This window comes from Cupressus sempervirens, chromosome 3, assembly GCF_028749045.1.
Source record: "Cupressus sempervirens isolate cs-2001-9-10 chromosome 3, ASM2874904v1, whole genome shotgun sequence".
NCBI lineage: Eukaryota > Viridiplantae > Streptophyta > Pinopsida > Cupressales > Cupressaceae > Cupressus > Cupressus sempervirens.
Genome location: NC_143120.1, coordinates 541,913,179 through 541,924,814, shown reverse-complemented (window position 1 = coordinate 541,924,814; position 11,636 = coordinate 541,913,179). Strand labels below are relative to the sequence as shown.

The following is an 11,636-nucleotide window of genomic DNA, read 5'->3' as shown; positions in this document are numbered from 1 at the left end:
CTATTTCTGTAATTATATTTATTTATAACTTTCCTTAAATCCGAAGTTTAAATTTGATTTTAATAGAAAATTAAATTTCTTGGTAATTATAATTAATTAATTTAAATTTGAGTTTAGAAAATGTTAAAATTAAAATCAATATAATTATAATTAAAAGTTAAAAATATTAAACTAATTATCAAAATAAAAAACAAAACACTTACATATCATATGTATTAGAAGTTCACAATTTTAGAAGCAAACTAATTTAATGTGTTTATGGCTGGTGGTGAAAATAATGTGGCAGACACTGTCAAAGGAGGTATGATAAGTGTGTTTGGTTTTTTTAAAGCATAAATGTTATTTTTAAATTAATTTATGTTTATTTATTTTTATGCATTAGATTTAAGCTTAAGAATATTGTCCACTTCTTCAATTAGATGAATTTATCGCTTAAACAAGATATATCAAACAATTTCATCATTAAAATTAATCAATTTAACTTTTAAAAAAAAAATTATATAATTTTATCTATATCTTATATATAATTAATTCATAAATATCTTTGATCTTATAAATTTCTTTACGATGTCATTGAATTTTAATTTACCATAATACTATAATATTTATTTATATATTCTTTTACTATTTTAATTAATATATATCATTACAGTTATATAATTTAATAATATACTGACTATATTCTATAATTTAATTTAGCTTACCACTATAATATTCTATTTGTCAGCAGGAATTTGGCGCTTGCGCCCCACGTGTTTGGGATTTTATTCATGGCATCTTCTCTCCCGTGCAAATGTTCAGCGGCTTAACAAAGTGTGTTTTCGGCTCCATTATCCAGCTCTGGTTAGGGTTTCAACATTCTCCGCTTCTTTCATTTCAATGAAGCTTTTGATTTTGTTCCATGCTTTTATGAAACCCGAGATCATATATTTTAGCGGGCATTTGGTTGGCATTGTTGATTTTTGCGGGTATTTGCTTGGCGTTGTTGATGTTTACGGGTATTTGAAGGGCATTATTAATTTTTGTAAGTATTTGCAAGATGGAAGAGGCGGATTAAAGAAGCCCAAAAGTATTTGCACGCAGTCTTACATTGCCTAGCAGTATTTGGAATTTCATCCGCCATTCTCTGAAATATCCGCAGTCTTCTTCCTGAAATTCATTCGCCCTTGTCTGGAGCATTACAGGTACAATCCCTTTCTTAGCATTATATTCCTCTTTTTAAATATTGTTGTTTGATGATTTCTTGGAATGGTGTACATAATAGGGTACCGTGAATTAGTTGGCTCATTTTGCAGGCATTTTAATTGCTGGGTTTTTCTTTTCAAATATATTGTTGTGCCGATTCAGGGCAAGTTGTTAGAGGGGTTAAAATATGGTTGATTCAGATCTTTATTTGCAGTGAAATGGAGGTTTTTCCGCTTTTTTATCACATTTCCGTGGAAAGACTGATAGACTTCTTTGTGGATCCGTGTCTATGTATCAATACATTGATAGTTATTTATCTTTATGGTAGATAAATAAGAGGAAATATCTATATAATTATTTTTGGCTGTTCCTGGTTGCCTATAATTGTATGACGTGAGTGTCAGGACACGATCCTTTTAGTGGATAAATGTGTTTGATATGTGATAGTTATTGCTTTACTTTGTTCTTTTATCATTGATGAATTGTGAAAGAAATGTTTAGTGTCTATTTGCTCTAGAACTGTGGACTGTGCCAAATGGAATTTGATTGTCAGGTAAAAGTCAACACCTGGATTTTTCTGTTATAGTCCTATTAGGTATTTGCTTTCTGCTTGTACACTGCAGACTGACATTTTAACTTTCATCTTTTAATATTTTATGTGATTTCTTCACCATCGACACCTTGGACACAATTAAGTGAATTTAAATTTTATATACTCTCAGTTCTCTTGGCATGCTAGCTTGTTATACTTGCAAATAGTTGATTGATGATCGTTAGATTTCTATTATTTCATCTTTCTAAGTTGATTGATAAAAATTCAGTGGGCGAAAGCAGCTTATTTAGCTCAACCTTTCCTTGGCTTTGCATCTGCAATTATAATAATTGCTACTCATGGCTTTGTGGCAGCTTTGGGATAACTAGAACATTGATTATAATGGGAGGTACAAAATCTCCTTGTTTTTGTGCTCAACTGTTTTACAAATTTCAACTTTTCTGTTCATTCCTCTTGATCTTTTTCATGTTATTTCTGGGCGGGTTATTTTAATAGCAAGATAAATAACATTTAAACATTTTTTGATGCATAGAATTTCTGTTGATCTGAAGTGAATAAGTGTTGCATTTACTACATAGTTCAGTTCACTCCACTATAAGAAGATTGATATGGTATTCCTCAAATGAGAGTACAGAAAATAGTAGCATCTTGTCGAGCCATGAAAGCAGTGCAGCATGAAAATAAGTACTAGTGTTCACATCACAAAAACCTACTTTTATGCATGAAAGTTGGGCATTCTGTTTATATTTAGTTGGTAAGCACACTACCTGTATAGCTGCATGTAAACCGTGTTTAATGGTCTTCTTCTGCCTTATAACATCTAGAGGTGCTGGCAATATACCACAGATTCTTCTCGGCAATCTGAATAGAGCCTAGAAGGATGTGCATTTTCTTGCATTGTAAATCTAAATTTCTTTCCTGCCATTCTACAACTAGAAACAAAGGTCAGTAACAGAGTGAAATGTCCCGAACTAGGATATTATTTCAATCTGACCTGGTTTTCAATATTTGCCATGTTTTGCTTCATTTAATGCACAATGACCTTGCCATATTTTGAGGGTTGGAGTTGCATGTTTTTCCATGACAATTTCGTGAAGATTTGGATGTTTACAAGAGGGATACCATTGCATGTTATTTCTGAATAATCCTAGTTAGTGGATTTGCATTGCATGTCAGTTTTGTGGATACCCCGATGGTTTGCACCACTTTTGATCAGTTTGTGAAAATGGGTGTTATCACTTGTCAGATTTTTAGTTGTATGTTGAACTTAATAGTTGCATAAGTTTAATTGTTCCATATGGGTCAGATGGTAGTTATCAGCAGTAATAGTGTAGGTATTTGAATTAATTATATGAGCTAGAAGTAGAAAAGAACAAATACAACAGCAAGAAGCAAATGAGATGATGCAAACCAAATGTTCTTTTTTAAATTAAAAGTTTGTAATAAAATGAAAAAGAGATACAACCATATATTGGACTTGGGAACAAGGAAAAACAATTGATTTGGATTACTTTACAGATGCAGGTCTGGATGGATGTGGGAGTCCAATTGGATAAGAGATTCCCTATAGGATATCATTTTTAACTTTTTAGGTTACATAGAATTTGGAGATAGTAAATGATAGCCCCACAACCTTCAGGGAAATGCTCAAAAGCTGTGATATGAAAACTAATGTTTTTTCTTTGTAAAATTGTTAATAAAAGAAAAAAGAGGATGTGCCCTTTTAAGAGAATAAGGTAAACATAACAGCTATTGTTTTTTGCTATTTTTCTCTGCAAATATTTATGTGTAGGGAGTAGGGATAGTAAGTTGGCAGACAAACAGAAGGTGCAATTGGATAGGGTTCTATGTAAACATCCCCAAATCTTGTCAAGGATGTCCATAAGTGCAACCGTAAGACATTAAGTATCCCATAAAGGAAAGTAGTGGGAAAGTGTAGAAATTTGTTGACCACAATGAAGTGAACAAATATGGGGAAAAAACTGTCCAGGGAAAAGTTATAAATTATTGCCCAAAAATAAGGATTCCAGCAATACGACTTATTTACAAAGAGTATTCTATGAATAAATTGCATGACAGCAAGTAAACTTGGAGAAAATTATAATTAATCAACATCAAGCATTATGATAGAGAATAGTTCCTATTTAAAACAAAGCATTCTAAATGCATTGGAGCCATTTCATAGCATATTTCTAAAAGCTGACCACATTAGGAATTTGATAGGAAAGCACAGTAGGATGATCGGAGACTGGCCCCCACAACTAAATCCCCAAGAGTGTGGAATGACCATCCAAGATAGTTGGACCCCTTGACCCACAAGTATATCAAATTCTAATGGGCCATTTAATTGAAGGAACCGATACTGTTGCATCTCCCTACCTTGTTTCCTCACTAATCCCAGGTATGATTGCTTGATGGCAATCAGATAAATAATTACTAATCTTATAATTCTTGTTAGGATTAGGAGGTGAGGTCCTAGTCTTGTGTTTATATGCGCTTGATTTTGTTATGTATCAATCCATGTTTTTTTCTTTTTCTTTTATGGTGGTAGTAAGAGAAAATATTCAATAAATACTTTTGGTTGCTCCTGGTTGCCTGTAACTGTATTGTAACTGCAGGACATCAATATTGGCTTTTTTTTGCTGCTGCTGTCTTCTTTTTGCTGCTACTCATTTATGTATAACCTCTTCTCCATAAAGTGACCCTCGGGATCAAGATTAGATGTATCCTTAGAGGGCGATATATAAGGAATCTTTTGCCATTCATCTATCCAAGAAATAACCTTCTTCATTCTTCCAAGAAGCAACAAGTCAATGTGTCACCTTCATTCATAATTGACTCAAACTCCCTTGCATCTGATCTCAAGTTTTTCACCTTCATCTCTTTAAAGCAAGGCTGTTGTTGCTGATTAAAGAAGAAAGGTCTTGTCTAGGACCTTATAGGTTTATTGGATGTACCTAATGTCTAGAGCAGTTTAAATCTCTTTGATATCATTTTTTACTTATTTTCAGGTTATTGATGGCTCCTATTAAAGATATAAGAATCCAAGCAGTTGTTGTTAGGAAGAGTAGGCTTATTCGTGTTCTTGCTGCTATTCTTGCCTACCTTGCAGTAGTCATAACAAAATTTGCACAAGAAGGTAGAAGAGAGAGGCGTAAGCGCCAAAGAGATGAAATTCCCTTTTATAAGAGAATTGTCCACTCCAATGAGACAGATTGTCATGATCAAATTCGTTTGAGCAGAGGAGCTTTCTTTAAACTAGCCAATATTCTAAGGCAAAAAGGAAGCATTGAAGATACACTAAACATGACAGTAGAGGAACAACTAGTGATGTTACTCCATACCCTTGGCCACAATTTGAGGAATCATAAGATAGCTCACAACTTTGGTCACTCAGGAGAGACAGTTAGTCGATATTTCCATAGGGTGTTGAAGGGTATCTTAAGTCTCCATGTTGATTATTTGGAATCCCCTGGTCCTAACACTCCTGCAGAGATTGTTGCGAAGGATTGTTTTGATCCATACTTCAAGGTAAATTGCCTAGTGCCACATGTTTGTTTTATATTTAATCATATTGTTGCACATTTGAACATCCTAGTGGTTATTATAGGATTGTATTGGAGCAATTGATGGATCCCATATACCGGTTACTGTTGATGTGGATATACAAGCTAAATATCATGATAGAAAATGGCTCTTGTCACAAAATGTTTTGGGTGTGTGTTCATTTGATTATAAGTTTCAATACGTTCTTGCTGGTTGGGAAGGGTCTGCTGCAGATAGTCGTGTTCTTGCTTCAACTCTCTCAAGATCAGATCCGCTAGTAGTCCCCCCCCCCCGATATGTCATCTTTTATATGGCTATATAGTGACATTTATGATAAATGAAGTAATGATTATAAAAGTAACCCAACTTGTGCATTTTTGTAGGAAAAAATTATTTAGTGGATGCTGGATATCCAATGTACTAGGATTTCTTGCCCCTTTTTGGTCTACACGTTATCACCTAAAGGAGTTTTCAAGAGCGAATTCCAATAAACACTCCACAGGAGTTATATAACCACCGGCACTCCTCGCTTAGGAATATAATTGAGCGTACATTTGGGATTTTGAAGCAACGTTTTCCTATCTTGAGGCATGCAACATCTTATCAAATCATGACACAAACTAGGACTGTTTTAGCATGTTGCATTCTACACAACTACATTACAATAGAGGACGATGTTCCACTTGAAATAGAAATTGAAGAGGATGATGATCGCAATGCGATAAATGTACCAATACTTGAGACGTATGGAATGACTCAGCGAGATTGAGATGATTGGGGAAAATTCTGAGATGAGATAGCACGAAGAATGTGGGAAGACTATAGATCTCGTGCATAGTTTTGTCAAAGAAAACATGAACATTGCATTTTGTTAGTGAACTTTTTAGGTCAAACATTGCTACATGAACTGGGTGGGCATTTATTGTCTTGCCAATTGTGCAAATGTTAGTTTCATATGTAAGTGATTGCCAAATGAGCCATTGGAGACTTCACCTTTAGTCTTATAATCAAATTTAGAACACATTATTTTAAGGCCTGTTTGTTTCGCAGAATTAGCAAAATTGGGTTTTGATTCAAAACTTGGTTTTGAATTTCAAAATCAAGTTTTTGAAAAAAAGATGTCCTGTTTGGTTAACTTGGAAGATGAGTGGGAAGATACATCTTCCGCGTTTAGTTCATAAAATTGGAATTTAAAATTTTTTCATTTTTTCATAAATTTAAATATATTTATTTATTAAATTTGAATATTTATTTTATTTTTTCTATTCATTAATTTTTTTATTATTTATTAAATATTAATTTTTTATTTAATTTATGAATAAGGTTAATTTTTCCAAGTTATAAATTTAAGCTAAATTTTATTCTTTGACATTTTATCATACAAAAACTCTAATAAACAAAAAAAAAGTTCATTTTTATATTTATATTGATCATACAAAAACAAGTGATAAATGAAATAGCATGTTAATTTTATTATTAATATTTATCATACAAAAACACATAACATCGTGACATTACAAAACATTTGTCCAATGTGACGGAACCCATAAACAAGTTTCAATTGAAGTCATATCTGAACAGTTAGCCATATACGGTCCAATTATGGTTCAAACGAAGAAGTCAATCTCTACACAATCATAAGTTTATGCACATTTTCGCATATGATCCCAGCAAAGAAGTCCAAGCATAATTCAAAGAAAGCATCGTAGAAAGATAGTTTTTGCCTTCGTCATAGAAGCAACCATGGCCCTATCCAACTCTCAAGCCTTACATAACTTGCACTCAATTTCCTCGTTACATTGTATAGTTGTAGTTGGGGCATCCTTGACCCAGTGAAAGTGTTCGCATCCATTATTCCCCTACAACACCAAATCTTCTTTAGTTCTTACAGTGTCAAACTTGATACAATATTTTTAAACAAAAATATATTAACCACCGTTTTTCCATTTGAGCAACACCAAAATTGACGTCCGGGATTAGTTGGGGTGTTTGATGTCTTTAATAAGCACAGACACCACAGTGACACCTTGGCACATTCAACATAGCCATCAACCTATTATAATTATTGCAATTTCAAATATTACATTAGATAGATGAATATTATGATAATAATTTTTAATTAGGATAGGGAACCATTAATATTATACACATACACATAGTAAAGATGTCATGTCCCCAATTTTCAGGTGGCAGTCCATTTAATTAATTTAATTAATGGTTGTCCAAGGACGACTAATTAGTTATTTTAATTAAATAAATAAATATTAAAAGATGACCTTGTATTTAATAAAGTGACTTTAGTATTTAATAAAGTTACTTGGAGTATTTAATAAAGTCACTCGAGGGATAAGATCAAAAAGGGTTCTAGAAGTCTCTGGAGAGGATGGAGAAAAGAATAAATAGGCACCCCGGGGCTCCATTCGAATCAGGCAGTTGTGTTATCTATCTTGTTTTCAGATTGTGATTCAATCACAGGTGCATTGTGGAACCTAGGGTTTCGACAATTGACACAGTTGGCCATTGAGAACGATAACTCTCAATTGGTACGCGATTTTGAGGGTGTGAAATATCATCCGAATTATTGCAGATTGGAGGTGACGCTGCAGTCATTTCATCAGGGCATCATTTGTGGCTTAAGGCCAATTTTGTGGTTCCGACATCACGGTTCATTGAAGGATCAACGAGGGTGGAATCTATTAGCGTCAAGTAAATCCTTATTCATTAGTTGATCAACAAGGATAGAGCTAATCAATGTTTCCATAAATTATTGCAGAGTTCAAGAGAATTCCCCAAAGCATTCTGAAATCAGACTTCCTCCCTGAACATTGAAGATCGCTAGTGGAGTGAGCTGAAGATTCTGGGAATTTTGGAATCCAAGATCTGGATTCCCAATGAAAGAGCTGGCCGACGAGTTCCATGAAGACGGGCGAGCAAATATTATCACCGAGTTCCATGAAGGCGGGCAAGCAAATATTTAAGCCACAATCCTAACCTTCAGCGCCCATCACCAGTTTGGGAAAGGCATTTCCGAGCGGAGTGAGGCATACGCAATTAACAGAGAAGGGACTTTCACACGGGTGTATGTACTAACAACGACTGTATAAACTGGTGCGACTTCAAACCTCGGGTTCTGATAACACTTTCGCGCAGTAACAGAACTCCTCACGGTGGCAACTGTATCAGAAGTTCCGCGTGATATCGTTGTAGCTGTTGACGGTGGAGCCTTTGCATTGCATAAGTTTCCTTTGGTCTTGCGCAACCACTGTCTCAAATATTTGCTAGGTCTGTTACCGCAAACCGGAGGTCGTGATTCATTGGACTGCAGGTGGCAGACGTTATCCTATACCAAGCCGAAGGTGGGACGAGTTAATTGATAGAAGACTTCAGCTTTTAACATCTCTGCCGAAGACAGAGTTATAACCAATACCACAAGGGCAGCTTTATCCGATTTATGTGCAATAGCCGGGCCACGCACTTTAGGCATATCGTGGAGGCAGTCTTATACATAGCGGGAGATGATCTATCATCAAATCGCCTTGGAGAGCTGTCATTTCGGGTCAGTTGATTGCTGAAGCTGATCATCTTATATTATCAACTGAGGGCATGGCATACTGAATGCAATTGGCTATAAGGGCATTCTTCTTGGTTGGCTGTGGAGACTTTCTTCTCAGACTGTGATCTCCTAGGTTTCGCTGCCAGAAGTTAAAGGGGATTGATAGAGACGTGGAATCAGGTTCTTATATTTGAAAATGTAATTTGTAAAGAAATTAGAGTTGATGATTGAAGTTTTAGATAATAGAATGATGATCCCTTATTGCAAATTGGCCATCAAGAACAATTTATTGCAGCCTGATTCACTTAATCTCAGTATTCAGCATATCCGTTGTGGTTTGCATATTTACTTTTAACATTACTCAAAACTCTAAAACAACAAACTTGCACAAAGCAGCACCTTCTTTCGGGTTGAGTTTGTTTGCCAAGTAATAGGTGTTTGTCGAAGTTTAACGGGTGGTCAGAGCTTGATTTGCTAATTGTTTGACGCAATGTCAAATCATTGAAGTTTTAGTATTTTGGTGTTTAAGAGGCGAATATCCTATCGGGGATATTTCAGTGGTATCAGAGCTCGATTGTTTGAAGAATAAAGAGTTATTTTTGGTGCTGGAGAAAGCAATAACCTGTCAGGGTTATTTCAGTGGTATCAGAGCGGTTTTCTTGCCATCCTGTGGGGTGAGAACCGAATTACATGAGTGATCAGTGCTTTACTTCAAACAAGATGGACAGTGGTGGCGTTTTTAATATGTGAAACCAGAATTGGCATATTCGTAGCCGCAGGGATTCGGATCTGGATCATGTTGGATAACACAGCTTGCACAGAATCTGACCCCGAAAATCTTCTTTTGTCCGCTTTTGCACTCACGGGTCCGATATGATCCCCAAGCTTCGTGGCCAGAGAACCTACCTTGACATTCATCTCTTTGAATATGGTGGGATTACTGAATGGAAGTCTCCCTTGTATGACATCTTGTAGGTCCATGCTATTGGTTTTTGCCCATGAATTGATCAACTAGTAAACCACCTCATACAATCTCAGACCGCTGATATTTGTGTATGAATAAGGGAGCCGGCGGTAGTATTCTTGGTGGAGGTCTCAGGCTTGGACTCGGGCATATGAGAGCATAGCTTTGATGATGATATTTGACAGCACCGAGTGACTCCTCTGCATGTGTATGTTTGCGGGAGCAGGTAGCAGCACCCTTCATCACGGAAGTTGACCTGTCACTCTCAAGGCTATGCGATGGTGGATAGCCAAAGCTGTGGAGACATTAGGATGATGATGCCCGACTTCGCCCTTGCATCCTCATATGTCTTCGTGATTATCAGTGTTGCTAGAAAACATCTCCTTTTTCCTTAAATGAAGGAAATATTTTAGCCTGCCCATTCTATGTGTTTCGCCTTCAAGATCAGAGTAGCACAGATCCAATGTTAGTAATGGTGTCATTTAATTAGCGAGGGTTACCTTAGAAGGTCTTTAAAACTCTTGAAGTTTGTAACCAGTTTGGGTGCTAACTGTTTGACGAAATGCCTAATCATTGAAGTTCAAGTTTTTGGTGCTTAAAGAGTCGATAATCCATCCGGGTTATTTCAGTGGTATCAGAGCTCGATTGTTTGAAGAATAAAGAGTTATTTTTGGTGCTGGAGAAAGCAATAACCTGTCAGGGTTATTTCAAAAGATTTAACATTTGGCAGATTATATTACAAATTGACTTATAACCCAATTGAGCTATTTCAAATAGCATAAGATATGGAGCTGTGAAACTTTATAGTAGTGCATTATATTCAAGTATACAAGTCTTGTACAAGAAATCGTTGAAAACATATGCAACTAGATAGAGATACACCCAAAAACAACGGACTGCACTAAGAATGAAAAATAACATGCAATATAAAACATTGTATATTTGTTCATCATGTTAACACAATAGTCAAAAAATTAAAGCCAAATGAAAGAGAGGATTGAAAAGGACACATATTGTGCACATTCATAGACAAAATAAAAGCACATAAAATACCAACCAAAATGGATATGCTATCATAGGAATGAAACCCGACTACAATCCAACCAACTATAAAATAAAAAGCACATTCATAGACAAAATAAATAACTATATAAGAAATTGATATTGTTAAAGACAACAACACATAAAATATGAATATGATAATTATAAGTCATCACTTTAATGCAATACGATTGTTAAAACATTGAAAAGTGGTTTTCTGCGACAGTGAATCTAGCGCTGTCATGTCAAGATATTCACACAAAATGTTAAAATAGTCTCAAGAGTTTTAATCCATGCTCAATCTATAGTCCCCCAAACTTTAGTTGTACATATCTCGCTCTTTCCCCTTTAGTCATTCTTAAGAACCCTTTGGCTCTTGCGCTTTTAAGCAAAAAGCTATCATAAGCCTGTAGCAAGTTATCTTCATTGAGATCAGCTATAACTTTGAGGGCATCATACACTTTATCATAAAGTGAATCTAAGTGCCCTTCATCCATTCTGATATTTTGAGTTTCCTTGAGACCAGCGTTTAAAGAATAGATAGCATTAGATATAAGATCCATGGAACCAGCCATGCTGGCCTTCTTTCTCTTTACCTTCCTTGATGTTGTTGGTGACAAAAATTGTTTGCCAGTTGCACTAGATTGATTGGAAGGATTCATGTCATTATCCAAATCAGTAGCATTGTCCATTGTTGTATTAAAGTCCCCATCATCATCTAGATCTGCCGCCTCATCCATAAGGTTGCCTTCTTCATTGTCATGCGCTGTTGCAGCTGCTGTCCCTTCAGCTAT

General features: G+C 35.4%; 1 protein-coding gene across 2 annotated transcripts in view; it reads left to right on the top strand.

Annotated features, from left to right (window-relative positions):
- Nucleotides 1-707: 707 nt before the first annotated feature.
- The window catches only part of LOC149567559 (Ribosomal L18p/L5e family protein), a 48,933-nt gene continuing 38,004 nt past the window's right edge, over nucleotides 708-11,636 (top strand). The window contains exons 1-2 of one of the 2 annotated variants that reach the window (XM_089820772.1): nucleotides 708-843; nucleotides 1,040-1,184. The gene's annotated coding sequence lies outside the window, so the exon portion shown is untranslated. Of the gene's footprint in view, nucleotides 844-1,029; nucleotides 1,185-11,636 lie in introns of both variants that reach the window. The other variant, XM_089820774.1, reaches the window with a different exon arrangement.